The 15,397-nt window shown below is 50.4% G+C and overlaps 1 protein-coding gene across 7 annotated transcripts in view; it reads right to left on the minus strand.

Moving 5' to 3' along the window:
• The window catches only part of ADARB1 (adenosine deaminase RNA specific B1), a 76,107-nt gene extending 67,786 nt beyond the window's left edge, over positions 1 to 8,321 (minus strand). For 4 of the 7 annotated variants that reach the window (XM_080601077.1, XM_080601085.1, XM_080601078.1 and 1 more), the window contains exon 1: positions 8,152 to 8,321. The gene's annotated coding sequence lies outside the window, so the exon portion shown is untranslated. Of the gene's footprint in view, positions 1 to 4,194; positions 4,875 to 8,151 lie in introns of those variants that run through there. The other 3 variants (XM_080601080.1, XM_080601087.1, XM_080601084.1) reach the window with 2 other exon arrangements.
• Between the last annotated feature and the right edge of the window lie 7,076 nt (positions 8,322 to 15,397).

A 15,397-nucleotide genomic window follows, 5' to 3' on the forward strand; every position in this document is an offset into this window, starting at 1 on the left:
GGTCACCCAAGACTGAGATCTCACCTGCTGACTGTTAAAACAGATTGAACCCTACACAAAAAGCAGGCAGCTCTGCCAACAGAAACAAGGAGGTCAATGGAAAGGGAAAAGGGAAAAGGAGCAGCAGAGCTGGAAATACTGTCTAGAAATGCTGAATATTATCTGGACTACTAAAGAGCTAGCCATCCTGCCCTGAAATACAATGATAGGAGAAGAGGGGCTGAGAAAAACATATGGAGCTGCATGAACACCAGACTTTTTTTTTTTAACGAGAACGCACTCTCAGGCTCCAGGAAACGTCACCATGGACTAATGCTCAAAATTTATTTTAGACATCTTGTGGACCAAAGCTCCCAGAGTGCAGGGTGTGCTACCTGAACACAGAGACCACCCGGTGCACCCTCAGCACACCAGGATTAACAAGCAGCCTGTGCGCGAGGCAAGCTGGCTGCTGCTCCCCTCGGAAGGCTCTCCCAGGCAGCCACACGCAGCACGGCAGAAGGTGAGACCCCGCCAGCCCCTGCCCGGCCCAGTGGCACCACGGAGAGCACCAGCCCAAAGGGAATCATTCTGCTTCCAGGCAAGTTCATTCACACATCTTATTAACGGTGAACTTGGTTGCTTTATCAACTCCGGAGAAGCGGGAGGAAAAGCATGTAAGAAGATTACGTTAATACTATATTTAAGCATATGTAAGGACAGTGAATGAAATACTGATTATGCACTCACTCAATTCAAAAAAAAAAAAAAAAGGGCAAAAAACCTCACTTACTAATAATAGTTTCCAGGGGATAAGAGAAGAGAAATCAGGCTGCACCAGAAAAACAGACACAGCGACAGTAGTACTCACATCCATCAGCACTGGAGTCTATGGAAATCAACTTTGGCATAACAGGACAACCTACCCAAAGGCTTGCAGGCCAACGCTCCCTGTGCACAGACACTGCGGTACATTCCGGGAGGTATTTCCAACTTTTTATCACTGCGGACAAACATATAGCTAGGTTTCATGAAACTTCCCAGATTTTTGCAAAGAGACTCGAACATGGGGGAAATGCCAACTTCAGACAGACAGACCTTGACTTCACAGCCCTGGAAGGACTTGTCGGTCCTCACGCAACGACAGAGGGAGACTTCAGCGCTCGCACTGCCACTAATCCAAGCACTGAATACTTGGAGGGCAGGCTGCAGGGTTAAGAGAGGATTTTCTACACTTTCTTGAAAGCTCTTTAGCCTGTGAGACTTTGACCCTTTGACTGTACCTTGTCAAAAGCTCACACTAGCCCTCAAACTAGACCCCCACGCTTTCGCTCACGTCAGCTGTACTTTCTGGCTTCACACTCTTCAGAGCTGCTAACTCAGCAAGTGGTCCCAGTTTAGCTTCTGGTTGATCAAAGGCTGAACTAGCAATGGTGGCACAATCCAATCGCAAACTTGCAGGTGGCAGACGTGTACCCAGAGCTCGTCCTCGTGCTTGCCGGCACCTAAAGGGAGTCCACACACACTGCTCCTCCGTGAGGACCAAAGCACAACAGGCGGAGACAACCAGGGGTTGTCACAGACGGCAGACTCCTGATTGCAGTTAAAATGCTAATGTGCACATCCAAAACACTACTGCCAGAATCCCTGTTTCTAGTTAAGCATTAATTTCCAGCTCCTCTTTGTTATCAAAACACAGTATCACACTACATCAAACTACAGAGCACTGCTTGGCATCGGTAAGTGGCAGAAGATAAAAAGCATCTGTAAAAATACTACTCCAGGAATGTCTGTATGATACATATTAAATCCCAGGAAAGCACATCTGCTTTCAGCACTTGAGTGATGACTTCACTGGTTGTAAGAGTGCTTCTAACCAAGAGAGAGGCTGCAACTTGAGAGCAGACATCAAAGCGAATTCTGCTGGGAAAATGGAAGTGTAGTGCCACACGGCTCCTCTGAAAACTTCAGTGAGGAAAAAAATGGGAATGCATTATAGCCGATCCGGAAAATGTGACTCTCTGGTTTATTGTGGAAGATGACCTTAATTCAGGGCAAACACATGGCCTCCCTTGTGGCTCCACACCTGCCACAGAGCACCCAGATTTTGTGCAGGCAATTAGTTCCAAGGGGCTGAACACCTCCCTGGATCAGTGTCCAAAGGGGGACATTCAACCAGCTCTGATGCTTAAGTTACAAAAGCTATTCTTTGTGTATAATACAAATTTGTGTATAATATAAATTTGTCCTAACTTGTATGACGGGAAAAAAAAAAAAAAAAAAGATGCTGTTTCTCACACAAACATGTACACTGCAAAGTTGACCAAAAGCTAACAGGATTTAAAGAAAAAAAAGTGGGTGGGGGAGAAACAGGACAAATACTTGACAAAACAGAAGTTCTCCTCCTTCTTCTGTCTCCCAGTGTGAACTACATGTGTCAGGAGCAAGCTTTATAACCTGGGCAGCAAAGGAGGGTAATAAGTCAGGCTCCCCCAACAAGCTAGCTTTATTACAAGTTTCTCACAGACAGAGCACAGTTCGGCCACCTAACATCCAACAGTGCATGCTCATACCTCTCATTTTTCAGTTACTTAAATACAGCAGTACTGGTCCTCTATCTTTAAACACGGAAAATATGGCAAGTTTAAGAACAAAAGCAGCATTGAAATGTGTTATCTTAGCCTGTTTTCCATCAGTATGTATTTTTCCTTCCCATCCTCATAATAGCATCCAGGGTGGGCCAGGCGCAGGCTCCCTCCAGCCCATTGTCAAGGGCCACATTCTCCCCTCGGCAGCCGCTGCAGTTACAGGGCAAATCTGCGGAGCCATCTTCCTTCACTCTCCTACTCCTCAGCAATATCTCCCGAGTTACAGTCCATACCTTGACGTTTACACTGTCCCCAGCTGGATTCCTCTACCAGGGCCATCCACACTTGTGCAATATGTTATTGAGAAAAAACAGGGCTGCTCCTGCCTTTGAATTAAAGATCCTACTATGCTCTCACTGGGATTCACATAAAGACTTTTTTTATTATTAAGTACTCAGCAACCGTGCTCAATATTTGAGCTGAAAAATAAAAAATCATTTTGATTCAGAATGGACTTAGTAAACATTTTTTTGTTTAACACAATCTCCACCAAAGAAGTCAGAGATATTTTTTCCCTTCTAATAGTTCCCCAGCAGGCTGTGCCCAAATATTACACTATAATTAAGCTAGTAAAGGGCCATGGAAGTTCAAACTTAAAGACTCATTTGCTAATAAAGATGAAAAGCTGAATAAATCAACCTAAATAAAAATCAACCTCGTTTTAGACACACTAAACAGTTTCTGCGGAAGTCCTTCTGAACGAAAGGCAGATACTGTCTCTGAAACTCAAACAGATCAAGCAGAAGCCTCAACTTCTAGCTGAGGTTGTCTCACAAGCCCTGTGTAAAAACTCCATTTTCATGTGCTACAACTGAGAAACAAAATAAACTGATGTTTTCCATACTTGCGTGTTTTCTTTTTGATCAAATTTTAAACAGTTAACCTCTTCCCAGAGTTGATATGGCAATGTTAACAGCAGAAATGAGTAGGGAGAGCCACTGGGAAATTAAGAGACCCGGTATATGCAGAGTTTGAAACAAATACAAGTTGGCATTGGTATAGTCCTGAAGCCTGGCATTACCAATGGCCCTCTCACTAAACTGTTTATACAACTTAAGGCATTAATAACAAAAGCAACAGACAGCAAGGAAATCAGTTAGACAGTACACCCTGACACTCAGCTTTGAATTCAAGCTCATCACCAAACGAGGAAGCTTTCTATTTTCCTTTAAATTAAAGATCCTCCCCCACTTTCTCAAAATAAAAATACTTCAGATATTCAGAACGTTCCCCACAAGGCCCAAAACACAGGTCTGAGAGCTCCATTCTGTTAGAATCTCTTCAAAAGAGAAATAAAATCCAAAGGTTAATTTTTGTATTCCAGTGTGCCTCAACAGAAAAAAGCCTCAGAAAACAGACGGGAAAAGACCATCAGTATAAATATCCTAAATCTGTGCTGGCGAAAACAGGAAAGAGGCAATGCTCTTCAATCCCCAGAACGGACTTGCCTTTTGCCAAAAGCACTTTACACAGAAAAACCCTGACCCACAGGGTTACATGGCACCTACACGAGGGCACTTTCCTGGAGAACTGCAGTAAGCCTTTACTGTGACATTTCAGATCTTACCTCATTTCTCAGTCATGAGCAGGCTTGCTCCAGTCAGCTCCCACTTCAGCCCCAAGGGTAAGGATGTGCTGAAAGGGAAGGGATGGTGCCCAGAGCTGGCTTTTGTTCCCTCTTCACCTAAGGCAACGTGACACTGCTGGCCCCTGCCCTCATGAAAGAAAACAAGGAAACTCAGCTCCTCCTGGAATGACTTGTGAAACTTGCTTTCCTGTTTGTCTTTCTACCACCAAGATCCTCTGATGTCTAAATAATATATTTCCAGCCAGCCAACACCTTTTCCTCTAGCTGGAGTGATAATCTGAGAACTTCCTCCACTCGGCTGCTTGTCCTCGCAGAAAGTCTTGGCGCTTGCCTTTGACATCTTTACCCTCTTGTCAAATTTGATTGGCTTCTCAATGTTGTTGACCAATTTCATTCAGGACACTGGCAGCATGATGCTTATGCAATGGGAAATAAAGCCAAGAAACATATAGGGGTGGCAGAGGGAAAAACATTTGTTCACAGAGGCAATCCTGTTTTAAAAGCATAGGCAGCATCCTCAGTATAAGAGACAGAAGCACAAAGAGACCTAACCCTGCCACATCAGGGAAGAAATTAAAGAAACCAATTAATGAAAACCTATTGCCACTCCTCTCCGTGCACATAAAAAAAATACACAAAATTAAGAAAAAAACAAAAAAAAGACAAAAGCCACAGAAATACAAAGCCATACCACCAAGCCATCAGGTACAAAGGAAAGAAGCTTGTGGCTTCCACACTTTCACAGGTGCTCCGTATCACACACGAGAAATCTCGGTGATGACACTTGCAGCACCACCGCAGAAGGCAACACCACCGACCTCCGCAGCTCCCCCCGGCCCGCAGACCACCCGGGGACGTCCCAGCGGTCAGCCTCTTCCTGCAGCTCGCCGGCCGAGGGGACAGCACCGAGCCACTGAGTCACGGCGCTGGCAGCTGGCCCTGGCTCGCCCCCGCAGCCGCCGACAAAGGCTGCACCGCGGCAGCTCAAGGTAACCTCTCCTCTTGTGCCGCCAGCCAGAGCTCCCTCTGCACACCACAGCCGACCAAGGCTGCAGCTGAGCCACGGCGGGGAAAGCAAAAAGACCCCAATTCCCTCTGCAGCCAGACACCCTTCAGGCAGCTGCTGCCCGGGGCGTCCCTCTCGGCCAAGCTCAGTTCCCAAAGCCATGTAACATCACTTACCTGAAACAACCTCTGTTGTTTGTTGGTTCTTCTGTTTTGTCCTTTTTTTTTTTTTTTTAAACATACTGATGTGCTGCTGCTCAGCCACAGACCCTGACACTCACAGCTGATTCCCACAAGACTCCAAGGCCTGCTGGCAACCTCTTCAAGGAATCAAATCACAAAAACCAGTATTTCTCAGACCTACCATGCAAACAACATTCATTAAAAGGATGGAAAAAAACGTACTCTGCAGTTAAACAGTAGGAAAGAGCAAAAATAGCCACATTGTATGCAAACAGGAAAGAAGCTTGCTAGAAAATATATTTTCATTTGCTTACATAATCAATTTCCCAAGCATTATGTTTCTTGTCATGCAACACTTATAAAGGTATTTCCTTTAAAACCAAGGTACATAAATAACAGCCTCTACTAATAAATACGGTCTAAAACCACAGTTTTAATCTTTGGTACTTAAACTTAAACTGAAATCCATAGCTTGGCAGCTGGATGGCCTGAGTTTTAAAGGTGCCAAGCATTTACCGGTTTCAGAAGCTGCAGAAGCAGGAAGCACTATGCTTACCAGACCACATCCTTAGATGTTCCAGCAAGAATTCTCACCTCACATGTCAAGAGTCCTGCACCCACTGAACTGACTTCCAGTGCAAGGGGCACCAAGCTGACAAGCAACACCCCCAGTCAGCACCCGCAGACAGCCTGTTTCAGTCACACCTCAAATCACCACAGCACAGAGACACACCAACCCACTGGCTCAGCCTGTAAATTGTTTCTCACTGGGGGCGTTCCTACCACTGCCATCCCCAAAACTTCCACAAGTCACAGATCAAATCCCAAAAACATCAGTGCAAGTTTCTTAGAGAGCTCTCCAACACAAATGTTTGCTGTCACCTTACTTAACAGGAACCCTTCATTCCTAGGCAGGATCTCTGACCAGATTACTGCAAACAACCCAGGGCACCAGTGCAGGTATGCCAAGTGCAGAGATGAGTTTGCCCAAAAGCAAGAGCACCAAAACCGGTTCCAGTCCCAGAGCTGGGATCACACTGTGATGATGTCGAGTATGAGCTAATAACCCAGCCACCTAAATGGTTTTACTCACTCAAAATACAAGTTGGCTTTTAAAAGAGGGGAAAAAGAAGTCCCACTTACTTCTAATGAACAAGGTAAACAGACTCCAGAAGGCTTGCGTGCTCACAGCAAGAGACACCCACCATTAGAAGCTGTGGCAATGTACTTCTATTCACAAACAAAATACAGCACACAGAAGGGCACTGAACTTTCACTAGAGCAGATGATTCTGAATAAGCCGGGACAAATATGAGAATGGCTTGGGAGATGTTTTATAGCTTTGCTCATGTTGTGCTTGTGAGCTAGTGAACGCAGTGTGAGCAAAGCTAAGAAACACACCTCTCTTCAAACACCAAGCACAACGTCCTCTATGCTACCTTCTCAGAAAGCAAGTCTTCATAAATCACATCCTCCCCCTGCTGAAAAAGCAGGCTGCCTGACATGACCAAGTGCAGCAGTGACCATTCAAGTCACTTGCTGGAGAACAAACCAGCCACCGAGAGCTGGCACATACGGGCCGCTCTCCCCGCAGCAGAGGAGATGGTGTTTCAGCACAGGAGCCATGTAGAGAAGCCTCGGCGAGCATCTAGCTGCTGACAAGAAACTTTGAGAGCCCTTCTTTGCAGGGAGCTAGAGCCACTACTAAGCTTTTCCTCCGGTCACTGCAAGACTACACGCAGTAGGGGCCAAGACCACATTATTCACTGCAGAAAAAAAGCTAAACAGACAGAGGATTTGGCAAACCCTCCAAAAACATCTCTTAGACATCCTAAAAGTAACAACAGTCATTCAAGACGTGGCTGTTTATACTACGAGCCTCATTACACAGGAGGCCTGCCTATTTTTAGAGATAGATATCACTACAATTGAGTGCTAGATAAACCCAAACAATTATTTTTAAAAGGGTATTCCATCATTAATTATTCTAAACATCTTCAGGGCTCCGTAGGCTGGCCTGCTGCCACACTCGAGCGTAACGGTTCACGGAGCAGTGCTGGCACTCGGCTTGTGTGGCTCGGTGAGCAGCAGGGGCAGGTAACCCACAGAGCGAGAGGCACGTCCACACAAACCCAGCAAGCTTGTCACAGCTTGTGCGTGCCAAAAAACCAAGACCACGACCTCGTTTACGCCACAAAACCAGGAAGTTTTAATTTTCCGCCGAAAAGATCCTCAAGGAATAAACACGCTGCGAGCAGCGGCAAAAGCACTTGGACAGCAGCACCGCCTTCAGAGCCCCGGGACCTGACAGCGGGCTCGGTGCCGGAGCACTGCACCCGATGCAGCGCAGCACGGAGGCACCACCGAGGTTTTTGGGCTGCCCGGGAGAACCTACCGGAGATTACACAAAAAATGGCGGGGGGCGCCGCGGGCAGCACCAGCGCTCGGCGGGGACGGGGGGGGGGGGAGCACGGCGAGCCCGGGCACCCCGCAGCGGCGGGCGGCAGCCGCAACGCCCGGCCCGGGCCGCGCTCGCCTCCCCTCCGGGCACCCTCCGGCCGCCCCCGGGGCCCCGCCGCCCCCTCAAAATGGCTTCGCCGCCCCGCCGCCCGCTCCACAGGTGCCCGGCGGCTGGGCCCTCCGCCACCGGCACCTGCCGCCGCGTCAGGACCTGGACAGGTCCCGCGGGGCGCTGCCGCCGCCGCTCCCGAGCCTCGCCTCGCCTCGCCTGGCCTGGCCGCGCCTCACCTCCCCCGGCGCCGCGCCGCTGCCCGCGCCCCTCCGCCGCCGCCGCCGCTCCGCCATCCGCAGCCCGCCCCAACCGAGCGGCGGCTCCCGCTGCGCCGCCGCCGGCTCCGTGCGCGCCTGCGCGCGGCCGGAGCAACCGGCAGTGCGCGCCCCCGCCGACGTGCAGGCCGCGCCCGGCCCGCGGGGCGGGGCCCAGGGCAGCGCCGCCGCCCCGTGGCGGGGCCGGGGCCCGGAGGCCTGGCGGGCGGCGAGCCCCTCGCACGCGGGGAACGGAGCCCGAGGGTGGGGGAGCAGCGCTGCGCCGGGCCCCGTGCTGGGAAGAGAGCTTGGAGCGGGATTTGGAATTGTTAATAATTAACTGTGGCAAAAGCAGGCTCCCGCGCGGTCTGCCTGCTGCAGCAGGCTGAGAAGGGAAGCGCTCATTTGCTCTGGGGAACAGGTTCCTGAGCAGCAGCTTGTGCTTTGCTCTCTGTGTCTGCAGGTCTGACGACAAGCCCGGCCTGCAGGGCGGCAGGACGCAGCAGGACGAGGCAGAGCGGTTCTCCTGCCTGCTTTGCCCTTGCTCCTCCCGGCTTTTGCAGCTTCTCAGCCCTGAAATCTGGCGTTGCTCCTTTCCTCCTGTCTGTCGTAGCACTTCATCAAGCCCCATCATCTCATTCCCAGCACATTTAACCACAGACGTTGACTGGTCAACCAGAAATCTTAATTTCCCAGCTTTCTGTCCCTTTGAGATTACTGAACGAACACAAAAAGCTATTCAATAAGCCATCAGCTTACTTAATTTGCTCTGAGGTAATATTTTTTCATCTAAGTCGCCACATTAAGCGCTATCAGCTGCAGCCTTTATGCCCAGAGCGTGGTTTCAGAGCCTGGAGATCACCGACACTGCCCAGCACAGCACCCCTCTGCAGGCCAGGCTGCCTCTGCAAAGCCAGGTGATGGAGCCGTAATCCTGCACATGCTGGGGAGGACAGCAGACAGCCCCAGCCCCGGCTGCGTGTGTTCAGGCAGAGCTCAGGGTGGAGGTGAACCCATCTGCAAAAGCATCAGCTCCGTGCCCAGAAGCTGCCCAGAAGCAAAGTGAGAGCTGGCAGACTGGAGGAAGGAAGGAGCAGCACTGCAGCACTGTGTACATGCACTTCTAGGACATCCAGGAGGCAAAGCTGTCCTTGTCACAGTAAAAAGGTAATAGCTATTCTGCACGCCAGTATTTCTGGTGGAAAGAGCCACATGTTAAGTGTAGATACGGTGAAATGCAGCATATCTGCTGGAAATGTATTCAGAAGACGGTTCCGCCAGGGGAGCAGTGGGACACGTGTCTATCATGTGCACCAGCACCAGGACTCTCTGAAAGGGGTCAGAGCAGACCAAAACCACGGAAAGTACCGGACATACCAAGGGGAGAGGGCAGCTGGAGAGCTTTCCACAGACTGCCTGCTCTCCAAAGCAGAGCCATCCTTGTGAAACACAGCCACCACAGACGCTGTGCTAACCACAGGAAATAGTTTTCCTCACCCAACGCAAATCTGAATGTAGAGCTCAGAGACCCAGGCTGCTGTTCCTGTCAAGACACAAGTAAAACCCAGGAGCCACAGACTCTGAGAAGAGAGGAATAACTAGAAACGCAATAGCCAGTGCCTGAAACCAAAATGCTGTGAAGTGAGGGTGGAACCTTGCCCAAGGGCCCTCCTGGAAGACCACCACACAGCTTGTGTGGTGGTTTTACTCGGGTGGGCAGCTGAGTTCCACCACGGCCGCTCTCTCACTCCCCCTCCTCAAAGGGAAAGGGGGAGAAAATAGGATGCAAAGGGCTCAAAGGTTGAGATAAAGATGGGGAGATCGCTCAACAATTATCATGACAGGTGAAAGAGAATCAGAGTAGGGAGATAGTAAGATTTATTGCCTATTACTAACAAGCTAGAGAAGTGAGAAAAAAAGGAACGAAACCAAAAACACCTTCCCCCCATCCACCTTCTTCCACCTCCTCCCCTCGAGCGGCGCAGGGGACCGGGGAATGGGGGTTGTGGCCAGTCTACAGCGCTTCTTCTCCGCCGCTCCTTCTCCGTCACTCTCTGCCCCTGCTCCACGTGGGGTCCCTCCCACAGGATGCCGTCCTTCCCTAACTGATCCTGCATGGGCTTCCCACAGGCAGCAGCTCTTCAAAACTGCTCCAGATATGGGTCCGTACCACAGGGTCCGTCCATCAGGAGCACTCTGCTCCAACTTGGGTCCCCCACAGGCGGCAGCTCCCCCCAGACCCCTGCTCCTGCGTGGGCTCCTCTCCACGGGCTGCAGCTCCGGCCCGGGGCCTGCTCTGGCAGGGGTCCTCCACAGGCTGCAGCCTCCATCAGTGCAGGTCCACCTGCTCCACCGAGGTCTTCTCCATGGGCTGCAGCGTGGAATCCTGCTCCACCGTGGTACTCCATGGGCTGCAGGGGGACAGCCTGCTTCACCATGGTCCTCACCACAGGCCGCAGGGGACTTCTGCTCCGGTGTCTGGAGCACCTCCTGCCCTCCTTCTTCACTGACCTTGGCACCTGCAAGGCTGTTTCTCACTTTTCTCACTCTCCCAGCTGCTGTTGCCCAGAAGTTTTTCTCCCTTTCTTAAATAGGCTCTCACAGAGGCACAGATAGTATCGCTTACTGGCTCAGCTCTGGCCATCAGCCGGGCCCTTATCTAACATGGGGCAGCTTCTAGATTCTTCTCACAGAAGCCACCCCTATGGCCCCCTGCTACCAAAACCTTGCCACATAAACCCACGACAGCTTGCCAGCCAACAGAAAAAGAAACCGTTCATTAAAGCAGTTAGGATCGAAAAGGAGGGAACGTATAGACAGAATGTGATTATACTGTATGCCTTTGAACTCTGGTTTTGTAAGTCTTTTCAGCCCTGTGCAAGCTGGTTGTTCTGTGCGTTGCCCACCTACCTGACAAGCTGGGCAAGCACTCACATAAGGAATGGGAAAGCAAAGCTGCCAGCAGCCTTACTGCAACACCTGGGTCACTGGCAATGTGCCCTGTCTCAGGGTGAAGTGTGCCCAGCTATCAGAGGAGTGTCATACAGATACCAATCAGATAAAAATTGTAAGTATTGCTGTATCAAACACCTCAATATTATTAAAACCTCTCACTAATAGCTTACTCTGCTTTCTCACCCACTTCCCTAGAGTGCTTAGGTGGCAGCACATGTACTACTGCGTTACACTGAGCGCCCTTCCAGTTGCTTCGTGCACATACACAGCACCAACAGCTGCTCTGCTTGTACTTGGTTTGTTCCCTCACCCCATTTGCTCATGGCAGGGTGGGGATTCATGCACGCACTCGTGGGGAGGATGAAGTGGACCAATACAAAAGACTGTGCTGGAAACAACCTATTTTTATACTTCCTCCCTTGGAGAGAGTCCTCTGCCCTGCCTGTAAGCAGCATCGCCTGCGAGCTGCAGGCAAGCAGCTCTTGGCTGGGGAAACCTTCACGTCCAGGAAACCTTTACCTCCTGTGTGCATTTCCTTATCATATTTTATTTCCAGCTCAAGGAATTTAACACTAGCTCCTATTTGAGGATTTTATTATTATTTTCTTTAAGATCAGCAATGAAACTGCATTCTTCAAGTCCACCTCTGTGTCATGGGCCAGAGCAGTTTGTCCTGCCAGGAAAACAGGACCTCTGCCCACCTGGAGAACTTGCACTGGGGAAACCATTACCAGGGCAGAAGCAGGAGGACAAGACTGAGCATTTAGCGTCTTGTCTGGTAACACTGACAACGATGAGGATCACAGCACTCAGAAAGCAGAGTGACCATGCCCACTGATGGGCTGAAAGGGGTTGAGAAGGTGCTGGCCCTTGGCCCTCCTCCCAAAGCCAGGGACTGCCTGTAATATGTGTGCCTGTATTCCTACTGCCTCATTTGTGTGTGATTGATTTTACACGCTTGCAGATGTCAATACACAATAACTCTGCTTTCCACACAATCTGTAGCATGAATTTCCGAGGCCAGTGCATGAATCAATCCAGCTCAGCAGCGCCATGCTTGCACCAAACCTTGAATGGCACCAACACACATATGTGATGCCCTGCACTCTATCTGCAGGTGGGATGGTGACACCGGACTGGCACATGGCCACAAGCACCCAAACTGGGTGCTGGCTTCTGGCTCACATGGGTTGCCATGCCTGGCATGGCTGATTACTCCTGAAGGCAGGAGATGCCAGGAGATGCATTTTGCAAGCCCAGGCACTCCCAAAACAGCGAGCTGCTCTGTTGTTTGTAGGTGCCTCTGTCTCCACCTAGCAGCATAGCCACAGGGATGGGTGGGAAGTGGCAGGGAACACATCAGCAGTAAACACCAAGCCCCTGCTTGGTGGAGTGCGTGGAGTGTAGCCACAGGCAGCACTGGGACCCATTGGTCCGAGGGGAGTGCTGTCAGCAGGATCACCCCCAGACAGAGGGGCTGGGACGGGTCTGTGGGGGGCAGAGGCAGAGCAGAGCTCACTGGGCTTGCCTCCCGGCTCACAGCCAAAGGAAAGGGGATGCAGGACCAAGGTGACTTCATACCAGCAGCAATGCTACCATCTCCTCACCCCACTGGCCAAGATGCCAAAGTGCAGAACATCCGTTGGTGGTAGTCTTAGAAGTGTCTGTCCTCAGTACTAAGCATGTGGCTGGTGGGATCACTTGAAACCAAGTCAGTTTCCTCCATGGTGAAACCGCTGAAGAGTGAAGCGTGTTGACTCAGATTTTTCTGAAACCACCCTGGTGACCATTGCAAAGCCATTAGGATTTAGGGAAGATCAGGCCAAGCACGCTGTCCACACCAGGCAGATCTGCACAAATCAATCTAAAGAGCAGAAACCGCAAATTCAGGATTAAACATGGCACCTGGGAAGGGACACAGCTACTGGAACTCTACACACGGATAAGGGAGATCAACTGACAGAGGCTGCTTGGACTTCTACAGGTGTTCAACAGGCTTACCCACCAACACACCCAAGGGTGCCAGGCTGTAATGAGACAAGGGGGAAAGGTCTCTGCAGGTGTAAATTGTTCATTACAAAGATAGGAAATGCAGGGTGCAAGCAACAGACAGTTTTCGCATAGGAGACGCACAAGAATCTGAGACAGCAAACCATGTTCTTCAGCACTGTCATAAATGACCTGGAGAAGGAGACAGCAGCAGTGTGACAGGGTTTATTGCCGGTACACACGTCAAGGTCATAAAGAGAAGACCAAACACAGAGAACTGCAGGAAGACTTCACAAGGCTGGCTGAGGAGGCCAGAAGAAAGCAGCAGAGGAAACGCAGTATAGATAACCGCAGAGCAACGCACCAGACAGTGGCTCCCACAGCCCTGGGATGGCCGCTACTGCTCAGCAGCAAGGCCTTGGTGTGTGGCAGACCAAGCTGATGTTTCATGGAGCTGTGCCAGAAGGAGTGCAAAAAGGAAAATAAACACAACAGCAACAAAATAAATGTTGCAAAATACAAGGAGGAAAAACTGGAAGACTAATCCAGCAAGGGTTATTAAAAACATCATCTCTGGCTTAGAAATCCCAAGACACAGGCTGCAGGAGGCTGAAAAATGTGTGAGGCCGCATTGCTTGAACTGGTTTGCCACTGCCCTTAGGCTGGCCACTGTGAGCATTACAACAGCATGCAGGGATAGCAGACCTCAGGGCTGATCCCGCATCTGCCTGTTGTGTGAAGCAGCCCGTGTTGGACGCTGAGCCATGCAGAGCCCCCAGTACTCGGCCGTAGCCCCGCAGCACTCAGCAGGAGCCCCACGCTAATGCCTGCAGGGCAGACAAGGCACCCTTCAAAGCAGCCCTTGCTGTGCTTCTAGGCAGACCTTCCCAACAGGCAGGTATGTACATCGTCAGAGAACAACAGCAGCTCTTTAAGAGTTAACCTCTTCTTCCATAGTAATACCTCCCAGCTCCCAAACCGCCAACAGATGAGTTCATGAGACAGGCAGTAGTTGTTTAACTGAGTGAAGTGGAAGGTGTTTAGATTAACCTTTGCTTTGGCGAGCGGTGATTAAATGTACCCAGCATAGCTGTAAACACACTCAGATTAAACATATCCAAAATAGCTGTAAACACAGGCACATTGTCTTGTCCTGGTGTACCAACACCTCTTCCAGAGCCAAGCTGCCGGCCACATCTCTGGGCCATGGCTCCACTGTCAGTGCAAGAGCTGAGTCTCCATGTGACCAACCAACAGAAAAAAAACTGCATTGCTTTTGAGTGAGATTAACCCACAGGGTGGTCATTTAGCTACTCAGCAGTGTCAGAGCACTGCTCCTCCCCTTTCAGCTATGGCATCGTGGAGTTTGGCACATGCATTCACAAGGTTTTTTGCCAAAAACATGAAGTCTTCCTCCCTAAGGAGGATGCCAAACCATCAATCAGCAAATCAAGCACAGAGTCTCTGTGGTTTAAGGAAGTGGCAATGTCGTGGCCTCCCCTGGACATCACAAATCAGCAATAAAATAGGAGGATCTGAGGCCAGGAGCTTCAGAGAGGGCAGACGCTGTTGGGATGTGCTGGAGCCTGGGTTTGACCAGCCAACCACCTGGGAAAGCCTGTGGAGAGCCAAGGGCTGGGAACAGCAATATCCCCCAAGTAAGCAGCTCTCTTTCTTGCCTCCCCCTTGCATTTGCTGATTCCTGCCCCTCAATACCTCAAACAGAGGTAACGTTGGACAAATGGCATGTTTAAATATGGAACAAGTTTTCAGCTGCGAGAACAGTCTGTCCTCTCTTCTGCCATTCATCCATCTGTCCTGCCAGGCTGGCTGAGCATGGGACAAAGGGGTGCGTGTGCTGGAGTTGTTATCTCTTCTTATATCTTCTTCCCCTAGGAGGATGTTCCAGCATCATCTGCTTCACCTACACAGGCCCTGACATTTGTTCCCTTTGCAGTGGCTTCCTGTTTTGGATATTTCTTTGTCTCAGCTTCCTCTTCTACTTGTGCCACTGAAATCAAGATAACTATCCCAGGAAGATCGAGTGAATGATGTGTCACGCCACAGTTCAAGCTGTCCACATCCTATGCAGTAAACTGCAGGCCGAGCATCTTCAAGTGTCCCAGCGCCTTACTAGCACCGAACAAACCAGCGCTGCCTCTGGCAGCCTCTTGAACACCACTGACCTTCCCCGCCCCGCCTGCCCCACCACGCAGCTGAGTTTCCCAGCAGCCACGACAGCCTTCAGACATCTTGGCTGGATTCCTGTCTCCCAGCTGTGCCT

Source organism: Anser brachyrhynchus (assembly GCF_964034855.1).
Source record: "Anser brachyrhynchus genome assembly, chromosome: 7".
Classification (NCBI taxonomy): domain Eukaryota; kingdom Metazoa; phylum Chordata; class Aves; order Anseriformes; family Anatidae; genus Anser; species Anser brachyrhynchus.